The sequence below is a fragment of the Solanum dulcamara genome, chromosome 4, assembly GCF_947179165.1.
Source record: "Solanum dulcamara chromosome 4, daSolDulc1.2, whole genome shotgun sequence".
NCBI lineage: Eukaryota > Viridiplantae > Streptophyta > Magnoliopsida > Solanales > Solanaceae > Solanum > Solanum dulcamara.
This window is the reverse complement of record NC_077240.1, coordinates 18290798-18302723: the sequence shown is the minus strand read 5'-3', so window position 1 is coordinate 18302723 and position 11926 is coordinate 18290798. Positions and strand designations below refer to the sequence as shown.

The 11926-nt window shown below is 30.1% G+C and overlaps 1 pseudogene; it reads right to left on the bottom strand.

Annotated features, from left to right (window-relative positions):
- Positions 1-760: 760 nt before the first annotated feature.
- LOC129884058 (ethylene-responsive transcription factor 2-like) lies at positions 761-7098 on the bottom strand (annotated as a pseudogene).
- Between the last annotated feature and the right edge of the window lie 4828 nt (positions 7099-11926).

The window sequence follows — 11926 nt, the reverse complement described above, 5'->3', positions numbered from 1 at the left end:
ACTATTAGAAATAATTTAACTATACCCTTCGTTATATTTTTGGTCCAAACATGCCTCTTCCAATATATTTTTGGACCAAATATACCCTCTTATTATATTTTGGCACGATTTTGACTTATTAGTAGTTTAATATTAGCCATGCCAACCCAGTGTCACTTGTTAGCAACATAAGCAAAAATTGAAAATTTTCACACTATGTTTCTTTCACGTCTCTTTTGTTAACTCCCTGTGTATATTTAAACCTGTGAAGTTTAATAAACTTGTTATGTACTGAATTCAATTGTCTGTGGTAAATTGCCTCCATAATTTTTCTCTCTCCTCACTCTAAAAGCTTTTAATATAATTGGTGTTTTGCGTGGTAAATTATAATCGTGAAGTTTTATGTTGATTATAGTTATACAACTGTAATGGACATTTTTTACCTTTACATATGATTTTCTGATCATCCGTTAAAAATAAGAGTAAATTTGTGCCGAAATATAATGAAAGGGATATATTTGACCCAAAAGTATAACTGGAGGAGTATATTCGAATCAAAAGTATAATGAATGATAAATTTAAACTATTTTTAATAGTAAAAGAATATATCTGACCCTTATGCGTAAAACATATTATTCAAAACGATAGCAAAATATGTTTTCCAAGAGCTGAAAAAGTATTAAATTTTTTCCCCTTGGAAACTCTTTTGGAATCACATCAAAATGTGCCAAAATAAACTAGTAATAGATAAATACTGAACACAAATTATACTAAAGAACACTTAATTTTGTTCTTGCAAATAGCTATGACAAAAATACTTCGATTTAGCTATGGAATTTATCACATCTATTTTCCTTTTCCTTGTCTCGTTTCCCGATGACGCCGATGAAAAAGCCAATGGCTCGGGCGAGCGCGCACGATGCCTCCCTGTTAATCTAGCCGGTTCGGGCATGTCGGAGCCGATTAAGTGAGGAAAATTTAATGGAGTTTTCGAGCCCCGAATCTTGAATGCAGCTTGGTCATAAGCCAATGCTGCATGCTCCGGGGTCTCATAATAGCCTCATGCCTTTCCTATTTGGATCTCTTATCTCCGCCGCGAACGTCCCCCATTTCCTCCGTCTCACACCTATGTACCGCCTCCAATCTCCCAACGCATTTTCTTCACGCGCCACCACCATAGGCCCCTTTATTTCCTCCTCCGATTCGGACTTTTCATGGGATTCAATTGAAGGGGAGCTACCAAAACTTGAGTTAGGACTATTAGGTAATTCAACGTTGGTTAAATTCATAGGCGTAAAAAATTCAGAAAAATCGAAATCATTTAGAAGATGTTGCTTTATTGATTCAAGAAAATCAAAATCAGATAAAGAGATGGTTGCATTAGCTGTATTAATATTCATTTGGATGAACTTTCACTTAATAGTAGGGATTTATTATGGATGAATGGAAGGGTTCATTAACTATGTTTATTTATACCCTTGGACTATATATATAGCGACCAAGTTCCTACATTTAATTAGTTTTTTAAAAATTTACTTTTTTTGAAATTAATATGTTGGTTCCGTTTTAAGCACATGTATCTTATGCTTTTATTTATTACTATTATTATTATTATTCTAATTTTTGAAAATAAATTAAACAAATTTATGTAGTGCAAGATGTTATGCTCATCACGACAAAGACACGTTGAGAGTCCTGATTTGAGATCAGTTCATAAGGGGAATAATATATTAATGGCGGAACCAGCCCACTAAAGTTGGCATCAACTTTCACTTAGACACCTCAACTAGGTTTGTTCATTTTAGACACCTCAAGTAAGGCCCCGATGTGCCATTTTGACACTTTTTTGACAATCACCAAAATATATTAAGTGTGTGTAATGCACTCGCCAATGACGTATCAAAAGTAATGAATTAAATAAAGACACGTGACATATATAGATCAAAAATAATTATCAAATAATGATTTTTGAGTATAAAAAAATGACCAATAACTTGATAACACGTGACATTTTTTTATCCAAATAATATTTTTTTTTAAAAAAAAATTAACAACTTCTATTAACCCCCACACCCTATCAGTGGTCTCTCCAATACCACCCACCCCTCCGTCGTCTTCTCCAACTCCACCCACCCAAACCTTGGCCAGCAATGTCCGCCATTCTTCAAACCTCAGCATCTCTTTTTTTTTTCGATTTGATCATGTTTTAAATAAAATTTTATTTATTTTATAGAACAAAATATTTTGTGGCATAACTTTATGTGTTTATGGGATGAGAAAGGGAGGCAGGAAGAAGAGTGGTGGTATTCACCATTATTTTAGGTGAGCAAAGTAGTAATAATGACGATATTGAATTTTAAAATTAAAAAAAAGCGAAAATAATTGTGATAGTTTTTAGATCTAAAATAGATGAAGAAAATGGTTATTGAAGTGGTGGAGGTATTGATGATGGCGGCGGCACTTGGATGAGTTTAAAGAAATTTCTTCTCAAAATGTAGCTACTAGAAGCACGCTAAATATATATGTGTTCTAACTTCATTGAAAATTTATGGTGTTGAAATCGGAGAAATGCCAGATATGGTGTTGATGAAAATGAGGGGTAAGTAGCAGCTATGGTGTTGATGGCAGAAATATATTATAATGGTAGCTAAAAATGAAGAAGAAGAACAACAACAAAAAATAATATATATTTTTAAAGAAAAAACGCTCTTCACACGCTTAAAATGGGTGCAGCACACGTAATGTGCCAAGTCAGCACAAAGTGTCAAAATGACATATCAGGGCCTTAATTGAGGTGTCTAAAATAACAAAGTCTAGTTGAGGTGTTTAAATGAAAGTTGGTGCCAACTTTAGGAAGTCACCGATGGACTCCGCCTATATTAATAACATATTTAATAATATACGTGCAAGATGTATAATACTTTTTCTCTTTTTGCACTAACAAAATGAGTTGTCAAAAATGAAGGTAGATCAAACAAATTAAAACGGATGAAGTAACTATTGCTTCTTTTCATGATGCATTTTAATTTTAGCGAAAATAAAGTAATTTATAGTTCCATAAATATATACGACTTGTTTTAAACAATAGTTTCTTTCGCATAAAATTGAATTGCAAAAAAATGTTTTTTTGAGAAAAATATTTTTCCTTAAAAGTGGTCATGATCATATATGAGTAGAAACAATATTCTTTTTATATTCCAAGTACTCTAAATCTACAAAGCTTTTATCATATTTCTTCTCCTCATACATTAATTACCATATTTTACATTTTTTTAAAACCTAACTAGCAAATGAGCCGGAAAATATAATGTTTTAGGAAAATACTTTTCCCCGTACAAATGCACAAAGAAACAATATGTTTCGGAGGCAGAGCAAGTATTTGAGTTTTTGATTCTGAATTCTAATATATTTAAGTTGATAAATTCTGAATTAATAAATTTATATATATATCTAAACTTTTAAGATACATACTAAGTTTAGTCCAATCCATAACTCACATTTTAGCTCCGCCCCTTGATGGAACCTGATGTCTATTAATTTAAGATAAATTGCATCAACCTTAATTATAGTAACCTTTGACTTTAATTTATCTTCTTTTTTTTGGATGACTTTAAATTATTGAATATTCTAAATAAAAATCTGAAGCACTACGATTGTTGGAGAATATACATCTGATTATAATTAAATGAGATTACCCTAAAGAAAGACCTTGATGATTATATATTTTAAATTGGGAAACTTACATAAATATACAATATTAAGAAAATATTTACCATCTATAGCAATAAAAAAAAAATCCACTGAACACTTATAATACATTTATAATACAGTTTTAATACATATTGTAGAGAACTATTTATAAAACATATATAATACAAGTTTTATAGATAGATAATACATTTATCACATACTTTAATAGATTTATAATACATTATGTCAATTTCTTACTACACAAATATAATATATATTTTAAAACACTTATAATACATCTATATTGTAGGCATAATTCACTTTTAATACAAGTGTAGATTTATCATAATATTGTTATGTATTGCTATAAATTATAATAAATAAAAAATATCGCTAAAATCAATAATTAATATTTAAAAAGCACTCAATTAAGTAATTTTTCCTTTTAAATTTCCATTTGTTCTTTTATACGGCGATGACTCAAACTAATTTGGGGTGCTTGAGAAGCTTCACAGCCCAATTAGCGGGCTAATTTGGGTTGGACTAAAAAGACTTCTTGAACTATGGATTGGACTTTGTATTTTATTTGAGGAATTGACACATATATACAACTTTTAGATTAAATTTGCATGTTTTAGCCTAATAAACATTTAGCAAATAAAAGCCTAAAAAGAATTGGCATTTAATAACCATACATGTATTCTGCATAAAAATAGGGAAGTAAATTCATATTCACACCAATCTCTCTCTTCAAATTATTATTTTCTCTAAAATATAAAAAATATTTAGTACCGTCTCTCCCCCCCTCTTTCTTTTCTTTCTTCCTCATTCAAGTTTTAAGATTTCTATCTTCTTCTCTTAAATATCTCCATTAGAGATCAATTACAACGCGATATTTTTTTAAGAAAATAAAAATCGAAGGCGTCCAATATATGCTTATATTTATATTTAGTATGTGATGAACGTTGAAATAAGTTTGTATTCAAATGAATACATTTGATCAAGTATACGTTTAATCAAGTATACATTCGCATTATAATGTATACATTATTTATATTTTGTTTGTATATATTATTAGTAGACATAAGTATATTTTTGCGCTATTGATGTGTATAAATATATTAAAATATTTTGATGCATATAATTAGATTTGTATACAAACTTTCAACTGTCTATACATAATATCTAATGTATATACATTCAATTCAAAGATGTATACTTAGATTGTTATAGAGTTTTGTCTAAATGTATACGAATATATTCATGTTTCACATTAAATAAGATTCAAATTTTTCTTCGACTCGAGTATTGAAGTAAGTTTACATGTGTTGAAATCGATGTTGAAGGTGAAAAATTTTCAAATTAAAATAATTATCCATATCCATAATTGACGATTTTCAAACTCATCGCCATTTCAATTCACCATTTCCTCCAAGAATTTTATATTGTTGTTGCAATCTTCATTACTTTTTACATATTTTCTCTTTTGAGAATATATTTATGAAAAAAAAAACTTGCATCCAACTATAGGATAAAGAATGTAGAAATCCTCAACATTTTTGAAAATAATGTAGACAATCATTATAAAAAAAGATTTAATATGATTTGAATTACTTATTATGAAGAGTTACTGCTATGATTGATCTCTAATGGAGATATTTTTGAGAAAAAGATAGAAATCTAACACTTGAAAGAAGGAGGAAAAAAAGGGAAGCTGAAAAATATGTGAATATTTTCTATATATATATAAAATAATATTTGCCCTATTTTTGTGCAAATAGTTTGGGTGATAATGACAAATATGATTGACAAATTATAAGGAGAGAGAAAAAAGAAACAATAAAAGTAAACGTGCTAGGAAATAGAGAGAAAAAATCAGAAAAAAAGAATCTGTTTTCAAGAAAAAAGAAATGTGGCTATTTAATGCCAAATAAATATTTTAAAAAATTGCTAAAAAAATTTAAAATGGGCTATTTATTGCCAATTAAGTCCATAAGTTGTCATGCTATGCCAATTTTTCATTTTACTTTGGAAAAAGAACACTTATACTCCAAATAGGAAAAATATTTAGCCTTAAATACATTATTACTTTCATATCCCTTTTTATTTTTAAATGGGATAAGTTTATTTTAAATTTCGTACGCTGACATTAGCGTCCACCCTATATGATAACAATAGGGTATCAATATACCGACAGAGTATAACAGAAGATTAAGTTCATTTCTATATGATTCCAATATGGTATCAATATATCGACGGAGTATCACAAAGAATATATTTTCTATTAATTTAGAGTTTAATAAATAAGATTGTGACTTTAATAACTTTCTCTATGTTATTTTGATTTTTTTTCTTAAAAAAAGAGCTCAATTCTATATGATACTCATAGGGTATCAGTATACCGATGAAGTATCACAGAAAATTAAGTTCAGTCTTATGTGATACAAATATGGTATCGATATACTAATGGATTATGAAAGATGATTAATTTATAACAGTGATGCTGACGTTATGCTGGGGTCATGTGCGATATAAAAAGTAGAAAGTAGGGTAAGAGGATAAATAGTTTGGTCATGAGTCCATTAAGGGTAAATAGTTTAGATGGGTCCAATTTAGGTAAATAGTTTCACAATTGGTCTTTTGGCCACCAAACCTTCCCGCACGGTTCGGAGAGCACTGAATTAGAATGATAGATTTATCACCACATCATTGCATGCAAGGGGAGCTCGCTCAAAAGTTAACTAACATTTTTTCCAACTGTTATCTGTAACATCAATCTTTTGGTTCAAAAATATACTCGATATTAACTTTTTCGCTCATATTAGTCCTTATTTTTAATACCTTCCCTAAAGTAAAATCATTAAATATTTATTTATTACGTTGTCTAATTTGATTGGTCCAAATTTTAAAGCTTTCTCAAAAAAAATCACATATGATTCGTATTTTGACCCGATATACTTAAAAAGAATATTACAAAAATATTAATTTTATGATATCTTTCTATTGACCTATTTTAAATCAACCAACTTTATTATAACCCAACTCATAAATGGGGATCTAACAAAAACTCATACTTGCCCCTTCTGATTTTCCATCTATAAAAATTATTTTTTTAGCAATATAATTATCACGACTCAAACCCGTCGTGACTGGCACCACAAATACTTATTCCAATGTGAGAACCATTTCTACAGACCAACTTATCAAACTTTAGGAGATAACAGTTAATGACTTGCGAAAACAGGAATAAATCAAAGATAATGCTGAGTTCCTATAAACTCAGCCAACCATGTTAATAACAATGAAGTGCGGAAGTAAACACCTCCTAGGAGTCGAAAGTCATCATACCAAAACTCTAACTAACAAATCTAGAACAGGAGTACAACTCCAAATAGAAACAAATAATTAAACAGGACATTGCCTGAACATCTGAGTCCCGAAAGAAAAACTGAGATAGATAGAAAAGTCAACGGCAGCACGACAGAATAGCTCATCCTTTAAATTCGAACAACTTGCTAATCTTCCAACCTAGGTGTCTCTGCAATCTGCTGAATATGCCCTGTACTCAACAAAAGGCAGAGCAAGAGTTGTATCAGTACACAAAACAACGGTGTACTGGTAGGATCACGCAGTTATCCGGTAAGCGGATCATAAATAAGTAAATTTCAACACAATAGGCATATACATATACAGAATAAGTCAACCTCATCTCAATATTATCGCTCAATATATTTCACATGCTATAATTTCAGGCAAGGGTCCTCTCATGGGACCTACAAATAATTAATTTTGTGTCGGAACGTTATACCCGATCCAACTACGTGACAAAATATGACACACGATCTAAATACATGTTGTAACATGACACCCGATCCAAATTACATTTCGAAAGGTAAAACCCAATCCAATTTATCACAATCACAAGAATATTCAATGTTACAACACTTATACCACCAAAAGCGAGTTCATCACAATAACAGGACAGCAACTTATCATTTCACATATAATCTAGCATGTTTCCCGAGTCATATACACAATGTATATCATGAAGCAAATTAACAAGTCTACGAAATACATACGGGAAACTAGACCATCACCTACCTCAAATTCAAGTTTTTAGAATCTTACAATGCATAGTCTTCCCTTTTCGGGTCCGTCCTTCTCGTTCTTGGTCTAAAATCATTAAATACATATCAAGGATCAATATAATGGCTTAACTATCAAGAATTATAACACAATTTCATTCCTAGGCCAAACCCATGATCCTAACCTTACCCTAGAGTTATTTTCCACCTTAGAATTTCAGTTTTAACCCTCCCCCTATGATTATCACCCATACTTCTAGTTCATAAAAATTAAAGTATGAATATGGGAAGTAAATATTTTACCTTAAGTGTAGAAATCAGTGGAAAATCAATTGAAATCTCCCTAGGTCGGCTCTTGGGATTTTAGAAATTGAACTTGCAGAAAAAGACCATTTCTGGTCCTTTTCAGTACTTAAGTCGCGATTGTCTCGCTCTGGCGAGACAGATCCCACGCTGGTAGCCCCGCTCTGATGGGAATAATGTCGCTCTAGCGGGATATAAGGAACATAGAGCTCGGATTTTTTGCTCCAAGCCCCACTTTCATAACACACCCCCTTTTAAAGACGTATTAAAATATATATCCCTAACGCAAACTTCGATTCTGGGAGTTTTACTCTATCGAATGCGGTTCTGCGAAGCTCTAAATACTTTGTATCACCTTGGCTTTCAGCCTGTCTAATCAAATTATAAATTTGACCTCCTATCGTTCTTGTGATCACCCTAGACCTCACCTGACTCAGAATTCATCCAAGTCCGGCCTAGGCTCAAATTTTTCGAAAACACTACTCAAAGTTTTCTGTCTCAAAATCCTTTCCCGTTGGCCTACCCCTAAGGATGAAAGCAGGTCGTTACAATAATTTTTTCTATCAATTATAAAATTGTCTTATTCATTCCCTTTATTTAAATTTCTTATTTTTAATTATGATATCATAGAATCAAACCAGAAATCAACTTAGATGTTCATATTCTCTTAATTTTATTATTATCATGGTAGGGGTGGGAATAGGAGAAAAGGTTATTGACCCATTTTAATTTTAGGATCGATATGTGATAAAAGTTGACTTGTGTTGAATCACGGATTTATTGCGCTTCAACTTTTGTACCCTCATTCTTCTTAGATGCAAAAGAAGTTCACAATTTTTTTAAAAGAATGATCAAAAACTAAAAATTTCAAAGACATGACTGAGCCTTGAAGGGCTGCCTACGTATCTCACAAAGGAGAATTTAGGTCCTATATTGTTCAATTAGATTGAATCTTTTTTTTTATGAAACATCAACCCTTTTTGTTGAGAGGAGAGAGCAAGGTTATGATTTGAGAGTAAAGTTCAAATTTTGTTAGAAAACTAAAGACTCATGGAGTATTTGGACGCACATTCGATAGTGACTCGAGACTTATGTCAATGAGGCTCTAGATAAAATTTAAAAAGAGTGAACTAGCATGTATCCAAATAAAACAACATATTCACAAAAATAGTTATAGCATATAGCACATAAACAATTATTGCGCATCCTAAACAGATATGTGACATTTTTGCTCCAAGGATAGATCTAACGATTTGAAGGATGTATAATATTATTAGAAATATTCCACTGCCCCAAAAAACCATATTTATACAAACTCTATGAATAAACTGAATGGTGATACATAATAGAAAAATGAGATACAAATAATCAGTTTCACGCAGGGTACAATCCTAAACTAAGGCTTTGTGAAAAATCTTTTATTCTTGACTTCTTAACATCTCCGAACGTCAACGTTTTTTGGATGAAGTAGCATTTTGTAAAGATCCTTCTTTGACTAGACTAAGCTATTAAAATAAACTCTCAACCCAGAAGGACAATGGTTTGTAAAACGGCGTATACAATCTTCAAATTTAAACATATAGATATGATCGTTCATTTAGGCCGAATGCCGTTTTGGACTCAAGATGGTCTTTCTAATGGGTCTAATACACCTTGGGTACTGGATCGTCTTAGGCCAAAGCGCTAAATCAAGATTTTGGTAATGTTAATCGCTAGGTTGACTTAGAGTGGCTTTTGCAAGACTGGTAACCCAAGCGGACAACTCAGGCTAAAACTTATGACAACCATTGAATGAATGGCATATCAATAAATTGTCAAACGTTCCAAAAAAGGGTCAAGTATAAAAAGTCCGACTGCGATTCCCCAAACCGTTCTTGAATATACTATACATTCAATAGGAAGATGCCATGAAGTGCAAATAACAGTTTAATATGTAAATTAAACACATAATTGTGCAATTAAGAAAAGTAAGAATTACTAATTATTACAAACCCAAATAGTTAGTTAAATAAGCATTCAAATCTAATGGTTAGAACCTATTAAATTCTTCACCGAAATCGCCATTTCTGTTATGTCAAAAAAAGACGGTTTAAAAATTAATTTCAACTTTATAGAAAAAAAATCAATTTCAGAAAAGAAGAGTCGCCACTTAATTTTTTTAAAATTTAAGAAAACTTAATTTAAAAGTCCCTAACAGATTTAACACTTAAAAATTCAGAGAAAAAAGTACGAGTTTCTTATTTTCACTTTAAGAAAGTGTCAAGCATTTAAAGTGGCACTAACGCACGGTTATCTCACAATTTGAAAAATTATTTGACTAACTTTTTAAAATATTAATTTAAAAGGACATGAAAACTTTAAAATTATCTTTTTTTAGAAAAATGATCAAACTTAAACATTTGAATATAATATACATGTGTATAAAAAAAAGTAAAAAGTTTATCAAATGACTAATTAAAGATAGAAAAATATTTAGAGAATAAATTAACATGAATTGATTTATCTTTAGGGGATTAAAATAAATTAAAATTAAGTTAAGTTAAAACAAATTAAAATTAATATCTAAGCAAACATAAATAACATAACTAAATAAATTATTACATCTGAATCAATATAAATAAACAACAAATAACATATAAAAATATTATCCGACACTTAGTCTCTGTATGCTTGGACTAAGTTTTTGGGCCACCTGCGTTTTGAGATTTTGGCCCAATTATGTTGTATATCACAGCTGTATATTATCCGTATATCAGCGTATACAACCACCTGTTTTTTTGTATATCAGATATACATGACCTGTATTTCAGTCGATTTGTGCTCCAACACCTGTAAAGACACTTAGTAAACGTGTTAATAATGAATAATGAATAATAATAATAATAGAAATAATAATAATAATAATAATAATAATAATAATAATAATAATAATAGTAATACAAAAATAAAACTCGTCTTACGAACATGGCAGGCCTTGAAAATCGACGGTAATTTGTTCATCGGCCATTTTCAACTTGTAATATATAATATGTAATGTAAACTTAAACTAATATTTTCGTCTTTTAAAATGGAGAGACCTCGAAAACCGATAGAAAGATTTTTTCATTTGTCAATTTTAACTTACAAAATAATAATATATATATTCACGATTGATTTAAATAAAAATTTCAAAGGATAAACAATTCCCTAAATACAAAGCAATAACCAAAGTGGGTCAACCCAAAATTAATCATAGCAATAAAATATACATATATCCTTAATCGTAGTACAACAAAAATAATAATAATTTAAAACCCTTTAATAAATAATCTAACAATATGGAAAGTAATAGCAGTAAGTATAAAAAAAATAAGAACAAACAATGATACAATAAAAACGTATCAATAAAAATATCATATATGTGAAATTATGAATTAATTAATAATTTTACCCACTACATATATCATTTTACATAAAACAAAACAAAACTAATGCTCTATAACTAGACAATTCATTAGAAAAAGAAGAAAATCTAATATCAGTCCATAAGTAAAAGTTATAACTAAATGAAAACATAAATTAGTCCATTCAAACAATATAACATATATAAACTTAAAAATAATTTTTTGTCTTTTAAAATGGAGAGACCTCAAAAATCGATGGAGAAAATTTTTCACTGGTTATGGGACGACCTGCAAACAGTTTAAAAAGGAAAAAATAAAATTGAGGTAAAAAAATAACATTAAAGACGTCCAAATTAACCAAAAATGACCCAAACAAGAATAGTAAATAAAACTTTAACGGAGAATAATGAATAATGACCGGAGAACATTGAAAACACAGAAAACAATGCCTGAAGTTTGAACCCCTCCGTGCAGATCTGAAATGGA